General features: G+C 39.9%; 1 pseudogene; it reads right to left on the reverse strand.

The window, feature by feature from the left end:
• Positions 1-9,669: 9,669 nt before the first annotated feature.
• Positions 9,670-10,769, reverse strand: LOC139466879 (uncharacterized; annotated as a pseudogene).
• Between the last annotated feature and the right edge of the window lie 2,491 nt (positions 10,770-13,260).

A 13,260-nucleotide genomic window follows, 5' to 3' on the forward strand; every position in this document is an offset into this window, starting at 1 on the left:
ACTCCGGCGCAGTGGTGAATCAGCATTACACCACTGCCACAGGCTAATTTACAAATCACGTTACCGGACTTTTCTCTTGATTGTAAACAAACGCACTTTTTCATAAATCAGTATAGAACCAACCAATACAAGTATTTGGGGACGCTTAACATATTGTTTTGCATAATTAAACAAATATGCTACTACAGCTGCGACAGTGCATGCCAAAATATATTTATACATCAAAGTGACCGTATCGCTAGCACTGCGTTGAGCTTCGATGACAACACTTCGAGCCTGTCACATTCCAAGCCTCTCAGGAAAACGTCACCTCTATTTCTAATCACGACAAGAACGATTTATGTAGTAGTATATCTGATTTATGTTATTTGTTACATATTATTTGATGTATTTACATGTTATTTCCTGTTTTCCAGTTGTTCACAAATAACTACATACATTCACAAATATACAATATATATTTTAAGGCCGCTGTCAATACACTGAGAGGAAAGGCCATGCGAGCATGGTTTAAGTTCAAAAGTTCACTGAAAATCAACTTCTCATCTCCCAGCAGACATTCTCATTCGCTTGTATAATGTTTTAATTGTACCCATAGCGTCATATGGAGCCGAGGTATGGGACTGCAGTCTTCTAAGACCCTCGCACGAAATGTATCATAACTAGTGTAAACAACTATGTAAAGAGGTCACTATCAAAATAGCAAAGCAGATTCTAGGAGTACCAAAAAAGTCGAGTAATATTGGATGCCTCAGTGAATTAGGAATGTACCCTCTTACTTTACAAATATATATGTCCATGTATAGATATTACAAGCGTCTGAGAGGCTTGGAATGTGACAGGCTCTTATTCGATGCGTACCAGGAGGATATTCTCTTGGTCTCACAAAAAATGTCCTGGACATCCCCTATCAAATATATGATGGCACACCTACTTCCCAAATCTAACAGTGAAAATGCCCCTTGCTCAAAAGTCTATGAAGCTCTTCAAACAAAATTTAGAAATATATTTCTCATTGAAAGTGACCAAGTAAACACTGATAACTCCCACAAACTTAGGCATCTAGGACTTATTAAAGATAAATTTGAACTTAAGAAGTATGTTTCAGCTGTAAAATGTAAAGATCATAGATTAGCTTTAACCAAATTAAGTTGCCATAATCTGGAGATTGAAAGAGGCCGATACACTAACACGCCTGTCCACCAGAGAATATGTAAAATATGTAACCTAAATAAGATAGAAGATGAAAAACACTTCCTTTTGTACTGTCCAAATTATCAGAATGAAAGGCAGATACTTCTTCGAACACTAGACTTACAAAACTGCCAAAATGATAATAAAATCTCAGTAAATATCCTGAACCCGTCCTGAAAGATCAAAATATGTTTCACAAATTATCTCCGACATGTTTGTTAAAAGAACCTCTCTTATAGACATCTAGATATGACCTTATGATTATTATGTCTTATCTATACAGTATCAGCATCATTAAAGTACACGCTTCCAGCCACCTCATGATATATATATATATATATATATATATATATATATATATATATATATATATATATATATGTTTATACACTATGAATGAAACAATATGTAATATTTATATATATAATGTACATTATGTATACCTACCTTTCATGTTGATAGTTATATTTATTCCATATGTAGATAGTTTGTACCCTGCCCTACGAGGGTGTTCTGTTCAATAAATATTCTTGATTCTTTATACAGTTCTTCACAGTTTTCATCTTCATCACAGTTTACAATATCGGCCCATGTACCACCGAGCACTGTGATAGTAGCAGGGGGCTAATTTCTAATGTAAACTTGTTTTAACTTTTCACAATTATTGGTGTTTGTAAGAGACAATGTGAGTTTAATTTCATTTATTTTACTATCATGTTCTGACTAAAGGGGTAACTCAGCCAGGTAGAACAAGAGACGACTAGTACAATATACACAGATTTATTAACATGAACATCATATATATAAGTAGCTAACAAATATATATAACAATGGTGAGCATACATAGACTTCCCAGGGACCGAGCATGTTCCTAGGAAGGCGAGAGCAAGTCTGAAGACACTTACTTACTTACTTACTTACTTACTTACTTTGGAGATTTAACGTGCGCTTTTCGACTGATGCGTATTTCGCACACAGGCCCGGCCAGGCCATTTAATGTGTTTCCGAAAGGGGCGAAAGTGGTCTGTGCAACCCAAGAGGGGGGTTTAGGGGCTGCTTATATAGAATTTGGGAATTTTGAGATTTGGATGGGTTTGGGGTTGGGGAGGAGAACTAAGGGAGCTGGGTATGGTGGATGTTTGTTTGTTTATTTGATTTTGATTTGGTAGGTTATTGTGTTTTTAGATGCGTTTCGTTAGTTCCGTTTTTATTAAGAATACGCCTAAGGCCTTGAAGTTTTCTAGTTTATTTTGTGGGTTTAGTATTGCATCTAGAGTGAGAGCCTTGTTTAGATTGAGGGTGGTTTGTAATGCGGTTCGATGTGTTAGGTAGTGTGTGCAGTGAGTTTAGATATAGGTTATGCCATTTTTGTGTGATTTTTTGCTTGTTTACACTTTTAATTTCTGATTTTGAGATGGGTAAGTTTAAGCTTATTTCTGGGATTTTGAGGGATAGTTTAGCTGCTTTATCGGCGTTTTCATTACCGTATATTCCTACGTGGGCGGGTATCCACAAGAAGGTTATTTGTTTGCCTGCCTTAGTTAGGTCGTTGGAGCTTTTAAGTATTTGATTTATTAATTTAGGTTGGTTTTTGGTATTTTTGTTTTGGAGGGCTTGCAGTCCACTTAGGGAGTCGGTAAGTATTAGGATTTTTGTTTTGTTTTTTTGGATTCTTGATTATGGAGGGCTGAGGCCATGCCCATTAGTTCTGCCGTGAATATTGATTGGTTGTTTGGGAGTCGGAAGGATTGTGTGGTTTTAGTTGGTTGTGTGGTATGGACTCCGAAACCTGTGGGTTTGGAGGTCGGATCTGAGGATCCGTCGTGTAAATGTGACACCAATTTGGCCAATTTTCGTGTATATATGCTAGTGTGGTAGTTTTAGCTATGTTTGGGTCGGTTTGTTTATTTATTTGGCTAGCTAGTGTTGTGTCTATTTTGGGTATTTTATGTTTAGGGGTGAAGATATTTGATTGTTTGCAGTTTTGTTTAAGATAATTTGATGTTCATTTAGGTAGTTTGTTATTCTATGAGATATTGGGGTAAGTAAGGGGTGTTTACAAGTTAGAGCTTGGTTTTGGGGGCTGATGTTTTGGTTAATTAAGTTTTGGATGAGAGGGTTTGATTGGGACGCGGCCCAGAAATTTAAGCTTAGCTGTTCCCTGCGTAGACTTAGTGGCATTTCTCCTGTTAAGGCCAGAAGTGAAGTGTAGGAGGTGCCATGTTGGGTGCGTGTTTGGTTTCATGTTTTTATGTTTGAATACTATTCCTGTTGTTTTTTTCTGAGTTAAGGGAGAAGCCCCATTTGTCAGCCCATTGTTGTATTTTATTAAGAGATTTTTGGAGTAAATTTTGGACCATATACTAACTTATATGTGGTATAATTGTAAATGCTGGGCCAAAAGTACTTGGGTCGCATGGTGTTGTGCATCCTTTCTTTTCCATGGTGACAACCACCAAGCTCAGAATCATGGTAAGCAAACAATAGATCTTTGCGTAGTGTACCTGGAACAGCTAGTTGCTTCAGAAATTTCTGGGAGTGACTTTTGTGGCTCTGTGGGACAAACCTATATAATATGCCATTATCTATTTCGAAGAGGCTAGATTCTGATATTACCTTGTGCCTTTGCTTTTCATCACCTGGAAGAATGCTATCTTCCTTATAATCAAATATTTGGCTAAAATCAGGACAAATTCTTTGTAAGTGGCGCAGATTTGGGTGTGATTGAAGATTAGCTTCAATAAGAGCATCACTTGTAACATTGGCATCAGAAGCATGTAAAGAAGCAACAACATTTATTGGATGAAATGGATGGTAATCTTCTTCATACTCAAAAGTTGCTGACCAGTGCTTGGTTTGTTCCTCTGGTTGTACTGTGAGGATAGATGTGTCTGTACCTGGGGGTAAATGGTTTTTGTTAGTTGGCATGCTTTGTATTACTTTAGGTACCACCTGAGACTGTGTAGATTGTTTGTTCTCTATCAGGATTTGTCTGACTGCCACAGTTGATGTTGACTTCATACTGGCGACGTGACAAGGCATCTGCATTACCGTGGGACTTGCCACTCTATCAAAATTGTAGGTTGACAGTTCAAGTGACCATCTACCTAATCTGCCTGTAGCATTTTTGATTGATTTAATCTATTTCAATGCTAGATGATCTGTGAACACAGTAAATTTTGAATTAGCAAGGTAAGGTCAGAATGTTCTAATAGCCTCAAGTAGTGCTAAACCTTCTTTTTCTGTAATACTCCAGTTCTTTTCATTTCCCTGTAGAGCTCTGCCACCATATGCTACGTGATGATTGTTATCTTTTTTTATCTGTCTGAGAAAGGACAAAACCAATAGATGAATCTGAATCATCTGTTGACACAAAAAATTCCTTTTCAAAATGTGGATAAGCAAGTACAGGAGTTGTGCACAGGGCCTCCTTCAGTGCATTGAAAGCCTTGTCACACTCTGGTGTCCAGTGAATTTTGGCCTTAGATGAACTTACACCATCTGGATTTGCACTACTTTGTAGAAGCGAGTTAAGAGGCAGGGATAATTTGGCATAATCTTTGACATACCTGCGATAGAAATTGCATAGGCAGAGAAATGAACGAACATCTTTTTTGTCATCTAGGTACTGGAAAGCTTTTTACTGCCTCTGTCTTACAGTTATCTACTTGCACACCATTCTTGGAGAGAACATGACCTAAATAGAGTACCTTTTCAGTAGCGAAATTGCATTTTGATGGTTTTAGAGTAAGACTGGCCTCTCGTAGAAGCTGGAACAATTGCTGTAGATGTGCAAGGTGGTCATCAAAAGATTTGCTGAACAAGTTAATATCATCAATGTAAACTAGGGCTGTCTTCCAGAGTATTTTGCGAAGGACTTGTGTCATTTGTTGCTGAAAACACATTGGCGAGTTCGATAAACCCTGTGGTAACCGCTTGAACTGGTACAACCCTTGGTGAGTGATGAAAGCAGTCTTGTGCTTAGAATCTTCATGTAAAGGAATTTGAAAAAAAACCTTTGCTAAATCTAAGGTAGTAAATATGTTTGCCTTGGCATCAGCGATACTGTCTATTACATCTTCAAGAACTGGTAGAGGCCATGACATCGGGACCGTGACAGATCTATGATGCACTAGGTCTCTTGGTCGAAATCGTAAGGATTCTCCGCCAACTATCATGCCTGACTAAAGGGGTAACTCAGCCAGGTAGAACAAGAGACGACTAGTACAATACACACAGATTTATTTACATGAACATCATATATATAAGTAGCTAACAAATATATATAACAATGGTGAGCATACATAGACTTCCCAGGGACCGAGCATGTTCCTAGGAAGGCGAGAGCAAGTCTGAAGACACTTCTTCCGGACCGATATTTATACTAACTTATATGTGGTATACCATGGGTTTGGGTAAGTAGACCAATCACAAGGTTAGGTTCTGTTGACCAACCATATTAAGGATTAACATTTATGTCAATGTTATTATAAGGTTTGGAACTATTTGGATGTGTATCCTTTGACGCTAACTAGCTGGCAGGTGACATCTATTGTTTTAGATGATTAGCACTAGGTAAATAGGGTGCTGTCTAGACTTATTGAATACAGAGGTAATTAAGTGGTAGAGACAATGTTATTTTAGGGTTATGTTTACTTAGTTGGATTATGGGGATTAAGGTTTGTTTACATTGCTACTTAGACACCCAAATTAAGTCATAGCTTACATGGCATTTAGATTAACAATATTTCAATAGGGATCATTATTGAATGTTTTGGTTTATGTGACAAGTATTTATGGTTTAATATTTAGGTGATTTTGAACATTGCAATGATATCATATTTTGATATTTTGTGCATTAAAGTATATTTTATGAATAACTACCATTGAGGGTTTTTAACAGTTGTTTTTAGTAAATAGCATCATTATAAAACTTATGTACATATTTAATGCCCATGATATTACTTCAAAGCATATACTGTTTTCACAATAAGTTAGTTGCGCCTACTAATCAGAGTCGGCGAGTAAATTGGAGTAGGGGGCTAATTTCTACTGTAAACTTGTTTAAACATTTCACTATTATTAGTGTTTGTAAGAGACGATGTGAGTTTAATTTCATTTATTTTACTATAAGGCATGTTATGTTTTCACAATAAGTTGAGTTGTGGTATAGGCTAAGTTGGAATATAGTTGGAGTAGAGGGTAAATTCTAATGTAAACTAAACTAATGTCCAAAAGAAACGATACCACACATTTTTCTAAATATTTTATTAAGAAGAGTTAATTTTTGTCTGAAAAGGTACTTTTGCGTATCCTACGTTCCAAACCAAACGTATTCAGTCGATAAAACCGGGAACATTTGATCAATTTAGAAAAAAGCGTGCAATTTGCCCAAATGACGTTCCGTCCCGTAACACTAAATGCACGTGCATATCTTCTGTATAAAACTGCTGACCCGACACGTTGGGATCACAGCAACAAAAAGCACACAAAAGAAATGCCACGTTTGACATCGATTGAGAGAGAGAGAGAGAGACGTAGGAATGCTCCAACAGGGAGCTACGCACCGCGACGTCGCCAGAAGGTTAGGATGCGCGCGCATAACCGTCACAGGGTTAATGCAGCGGTTACGTCAAACAGGTCGGACAGCAGACAGGCTGAGAACCGGGAGACCACGGGTGACCACGCCTATTGAAGACCGCCACATCCGGGTACTTCACCTTCGGTACCGCTTCGTAACGGCGACGTTAACGACACGGACAGCACTGGGACACGTGATAAGCCGACAAACCGTGTACAGGAGACTGCGGGCACATGGTATCTGAGCACGTCCTGACACCTCAACACCGACTCAACAGACGGATATGGGCCAGGCGACTTCGACGGTGGCAACGGTGGAACTGGGCAGGTGTCATGTTTTCTGACGAAAGCAGATTTTGCATCTTAGGAACGACGGCCGGCAGCGTGTGTACCGAAGAACATCCATCAAGTCAGGCCACATGGAGGTGGAGGTTTAATGATTTGGGGTGGGATCTGCGGTGACGACATTATTCAAGGAAACCTGAATGCGCAGCGTTATCGTGATGACATCTTATAACCAGTTGTGGTGCCATTCATCCAACAACAGCCTAATGGTATAATTTTCCAGCACGATAATGTGAGGCATCACACGGCAAGGCTGACCCCGAACTTCCTAGCAAACGCCAACATTCACGTTTTACCATGGTCGGCATGTTCACCGGACATGAACCCAATCGAACACATGTGGGACATCCTCCTCCGCAAAGTCAGGAATCGCCTTTTTGCCTCCAGTTAACCTCCAGGAATTGGAACAATGCCTCCTCCATGAATGGCAACGCATCTCCCCCCAACGTCATCAGACGTCTGACTTCATCAGCCCGTAAACGTGTACTAGCGTGTATTGACGCTCACGGTGGACATACCCGGTACTAACATGACTTTGAGACGTGTGTTGTGACATTTTCAACACTTGACTCATCAACTGTGTTCAAATGAAATTTTCATTTTGGACCCCCGGCGTCTTTACATGTCTGTCCACATGATTGTAAAGGATTGATGACAATGAATTTTTGTACACATACTGTGAAAACATTTCTCACAAGTCATATACTAATTTGAAATGTCTGTATCGTTTAGTTTTTTTGTAATGTCCTTTCAAACTCGTGGTATCATTTCTTTTGGACATTAGTTTAGTTGTAACATTTCACAATTATTGGTGTTCGCAAGCGACCATGTTAGTTTAATATCATTTATTTTATCAAGGTTAAAAAAAAATAGGGTGGCGTTTTCGACAGGCAATAGTAGCCGTTTTCGTTTTAGCTATAACCCTACCCAAATCAGAATGTGATTTTGTATCCATCACATATTTTACACAATTTTGGCTCAGTTGGTTTCAAAACGTACAGGTATTTTTCTTATTCTTACATTATTGACATGGTACAAGAGCTCAAGGGGCTTACTTGGGGCCTCTCAAAACAAAGCAATTAACTTAGGTTTAACCAGTTTGACTGGTCTTTTTTCACAACATGTCAAGATGTGTGACAGGATGACACTTACCTATGAAAACCAAACAATCAATTTGAGTTTGGGCAATTGGACTGGCCTCACTCAAGGTTCACAAGATGACACTTTATTGTCAAAGCATAACAATCTACTTGAGTTTTGTGACATAGTTGGCAATGAACATGTATAAGTAAATGATGTTAAATATAACATTGTGAATTTGTAATAATTGCATTGGTTGCATTGTAGTCAGTGCTATACTATCAGTTAAGGGGTATATTCAATATATGTTTAATACTCGATATGTTGATTTGTTTAAACGTGCATTAACTTCACATGTTTGTTTGCATGTGACCATGATGATTGAATTCAAACGTCACAATCATTGTAATAAAGAAGTTGTACAGGTACCGGTGTAACAGTTCTTGATTTGGTGGTTTCAGCATATTCCACGCATCTGGTTGATGTTCCATGTCCTTTGTGATGTAACCATGAGACGCAACACACTTCATGAGTTTTGAAGAATTTATTATTGAGAACCATCATCGATGGCTACTTTAGGATTCATGAGAGCATAATACATCGTCACAAACATACACATTGAACTTGTCCAGTGAAAGTGTAACGCAATCGTTTCCGCAGTCGTACACACTGCATCGGCTCTCACCCTCACTTCTATTCAAAGGGACATAACTCCTCGCATAGCGCTAATACTGAAAAACGCATTGTCATATCGTAACACTAAAACACAAATCAACCATTAAATCTCGCAACATTACAATGGGTGGAGAGATACACCAAACAGATGAAGTGATCAGAATGTTAAATTTGGAGTAATTCACAGGACATGTACGAAATACGGTTATAGGCATACATTAGCACCGCTTTGATCAGTAGTCCTACGTGATGCAGGTCTCAGTCGTTTTACCACTTTGGTGAAACCCATGAGCACTAAAATGGTGCCAACAAACCTAAAACCATTATCGGGGAGAATCAGGATTTGAACCCAGGTTTATGGTGGTCCCTATGGATGTTAATCTGCACAGCAAATTGAGGTGCCTTAGCGTTAGACAACTGTGCCACCCATGCCCCCACTAAATAGAGAATGTCCAACGCATTTAAGCTTATCATAAATATTTTACAATAAATTGACAATACAACAGGAGGACATACAGGACATATAAACAGACTTCTTAAAGATCACAAGGGCACAACAAACAGTAACAATGTCATCTATGTGAGGCACTAGAAGCTCAGTCTTGAGCAGACGGAATGTCTTTATCTGCCTAATGACCTGTTCCACTAAAATACGCAGGTTCGCAATCCGTTTTGTCTTCCGCACTGAAGCACAACTCATCTGGCTCTGGCCTCTCCTTCCAGGCGGAACATGTATTGATAAATACCTGTCTGCACATTCATTGGCAATACATGTATTGAAACCTTTATCAGCCATCAGCATATAGAATAGGGAGGCACCTGGTCTAAATATCCACTGTTGAGTGTAACAGCCTTGTCTCCAGCTCTACCACAATATGCTTTTGATGCGAAGACAATGGTACTGTTAGGGGCTACAGCAACCAGTATCTTCAGTGTGCTGTGGTGCTTGTAGTCACTCCAAGTTGCAGCCTGGAGATGAGGATCCTTTGGGGTTTCAATAAACACTTCTGTACAGTCAATGATTGAATGGATGTCTGGAAGATGACGAAAACGATTAGGTTTGGATGCTCTAATTTCCCCGAGGTCTGGCATATACACTGATGTCCCTAAAACTGTTGACATTCCTCTTATCCATGATAAAAATATCCTCGAACAAAGTGGTGCAGAAACCCTTTGGTTAGCAGTCCCAGTCGCAACCTCATCAAAGTCATAAGAAACTCGTCACAGGTCAAAAGTCGGGGTTTCGGCCCACGTCGTCCAGCAAAGTGCCGAACACTCTTCAACAAGCTTATTGTTCCATGCTATCGTCTCTGAATGTAGGTGGCAACAAACTCAAACAATTCATAAAACAGTTTCTTGGACTCAATACCAGTGTAAAATTTGACATCGTCATCAGCCTTCAGAACTTGCAAGGCGAATGAAGTCCCTTTGCTGTCGGCTTTCATCTTCTCCACTTGAGCCACAAGACAAACTACCTTCCTTTTTTCTTCAGCCAGAAGTAGAGTTAGGCCCTGGACTTGCTTGTTTAGGGCTCGTGCTTGGTCATGGTATCTGCACGCCAACCTCCACAAGCACTAGATCAGCAGGAGAAACGTGAACCAAGTCCAGTGTACTGAGACAACAGTGGGTAGTCATGGTGGCAGGTCAAGTGTGGCATCCCTGGACTGATCACCACCTAACGGGTCCAGATCTGGCTTGGAGAGAGGTGGTAGCATACCGTCTAATGATACTTCAACAGACGGCATGATGAGGCATCTTTTCTTCTTGGCTGGGGCGAGATTCACCTGGTCACTGAAGAGGAGACGCTTTACTTTCCTCTCTGTATCCGCATAGTCGAGGTTTAAAGATTTGTAAGGACTCTCTCTCTCATTTTGAAAAGGTTTACGACTGACCATGTTTTCCAGATAAAGTTACTTTGTTGTTTTAATAATCAGATTGGTTCGAGATTGCAGACAAACGGAAAATCAACCAACTTCTCCCTTACATTCTTACCCTATCAATTACATGATAGTTTTAATGAAATAGAACTTCAAATTGACAAACAAAGAAAAGAAATTTAGCAGGGGTAAGAGTATTCAGCGTCACGACAGTCGTCACTTGTTTGTAAACATAACGGTCATTTGGTTGCGAGTTCAACTCCACCTATCACAGTTGGGGAGTTTTGACTGGTGGCAGCGATAGTATGAAGAGCTCCGCGAACGGGCTATCGCTGTGAGGAGCCTGTGCTCTTTAATGTTATAACTAAGCTGGTTCCCGGCTCCCTATGCGCGTCGTCAACTTGCGCCAAGCTAGGAACCGGTACAGGCCAAAATTAAAAACACTCAACGTGTTTATTTGACGTCACATCCGGTGATTTTCAAAAATGGCTACGCTAATGCCAATACAGCAGAGGGACACACCTGTGAAAAGTGTGTCATCTTGCGTTTGCTGTGGTAAACCAAAATCTGATGGCAGGCAATTTTATAGAGTGGAAACTAGACAAACAAAATCAACTGACAACAGTCTCGCTAATATTTTGTAGCGCTAAGGCGGATTAAAAGTGGTTCATGGGTTGAATTCTAAGTGAAGACAGAAAAAAAATGCATTTCTGAAATTCGATGATTTTTTTGCGTTTGTATATTCCCATAAACCTAAAACAATTAAATCATGCCCTCTAAATGGTTAAAAGAGCTGCAAAGTTATTATTGTTGACATATATATTTACAAGCATTCACTTCTATATTTTTGGCGGATTTACACAAAGTGTGCACACCTGCTTTTTCGTTTGCAAATACCACCATAAACTAAATTATTGAAGTCAACTCTGAAATAATCTATGTTCCATTGACATTATATAGAAAGCTATCACGTTTCATATATACGTTACGGCGTATATCGTGTTGACATAACCCGTCTCTATTGTGGTATGATGTACTTTCAACACACACCCTGTATTCATCAAACCAAGTCGCACGCTCTAGCGAGCGCGGGTTAAACGACGAGGCCACGTGAGTTGCCAAGCGCGCTCAATTCAAACTGGGCTGCTTGTCTAATCAGGGCAGCACGTTATACACATAGCTCTATTCAATACCTTTTACTTTTGTTTTCTTATGAATTCTTTTCTGTCTTATAAACACACACACCTTTCATTCCCCCTCACCTGTGACGCGCTGTCCCTTGCGCTCGCTCCGATAGGCTGGGGAGGCCCTTTCAGGCTCCCTCCACTTTTCCCTCCACCAAAAGGAGCTCCTGCCTGGTGACTCTATACTACTCGCGATTTTGATTGGACTATGCATAGACTCGTTAGTTCAGCCAATATGTCACTCCATAATACCAGCCTAGTTCGGCAAGGGTGGAAACTGGACTTTTATAGTCAGTTAACCCACTTGGCTCGGGAAGATGTTCTCATCTGTCAGCAGCAACAAAAATTGCATCAAAGAATTCAAACAGGAAAAAATGCTTATGCTTAAGATCTCAAAACGGCCGCAAAGCAAGCATATGGTATACAATATACCATTTACTGTGACAGAGTTTGATGATGCGATACAACATAGAAAAAGCACAGCACCTGGTCTTGACACAACCAGCTACGAGATATTGAAAAACCTACCTGATCAAACCAAAGGCTTACTCACTGTGTTGTATAACACGATATGGTCCAAAGGAGTAGTCCCAAAAGCATGGAAACATGCTGCAGTTATCCCGCTGCTAAAGCAAGGGAAAGACGAAGCCCTACCAAACTCTTATAGACCGATCTCACTCACCTCAAACATGTGCAAAGCCATGGAAGCCATGGTTATGAAAAGGCTCATGCATCACCTTGAAACTGGCAACCACATAAAATCTGACCAAAATGGCTTCAGGAAGGGACACTCGTGTCTAGATCATATTCTTAGACTGGAAAATGAAATAAATAAAGCTCAACAAGTATTTGTCACAAAGTGACGAAATGTCCCCTGCCTGTATATACACCATAGTACCAAATATGAAGACAATCCAGCGATTAGTTCTTGAGATATCGCGGCAACACCGTTTTCAAACTCCAAAAGCAGATTTGCCTGCTGTGACCTTGAAAATGGGGTCAAGGTCACAAAAACCGACTGGTGTCTGCAGTGTCTGTATATACACCATAGTTCCAAATATAAAGACAATCCTGCGATTAGTTCTTGAGATATCGCGGCAACACCGTTTTCCAACTCCAAAAGCAGATTTGCCTGCTGTGACCTTGAAAATGGGGTCAAGGTCACCAAAACCAACTGGTGTCTGCGGAGTCTGTATATACACCATGGTTCCAAATATGAAGACAATCCAGTGTTTAGTTCTTGAGATATCGCGGCAACAAACAGGTGGGACGGTCGTGATTACTATATCCCCCGCTTCGCGCTTTCACAGACAATACCTAGCCGC

Source organism: Haliotis cracherodii, unplaced genomic scaffold (assembly GCF_022045235.1).
Source record: "Haliotis cracherodii isolate W230 unplaced genomic scaffold, xgHalCrac1.p SCAF_19, whole genome shotgun sequence".
Taxonomy (NCBI): Eukaryota; Metazoa; Mollusca; class Gastropoda; order Lepetellida; family Haliotidae; genus Haliotis; species Haliotis cracherodii.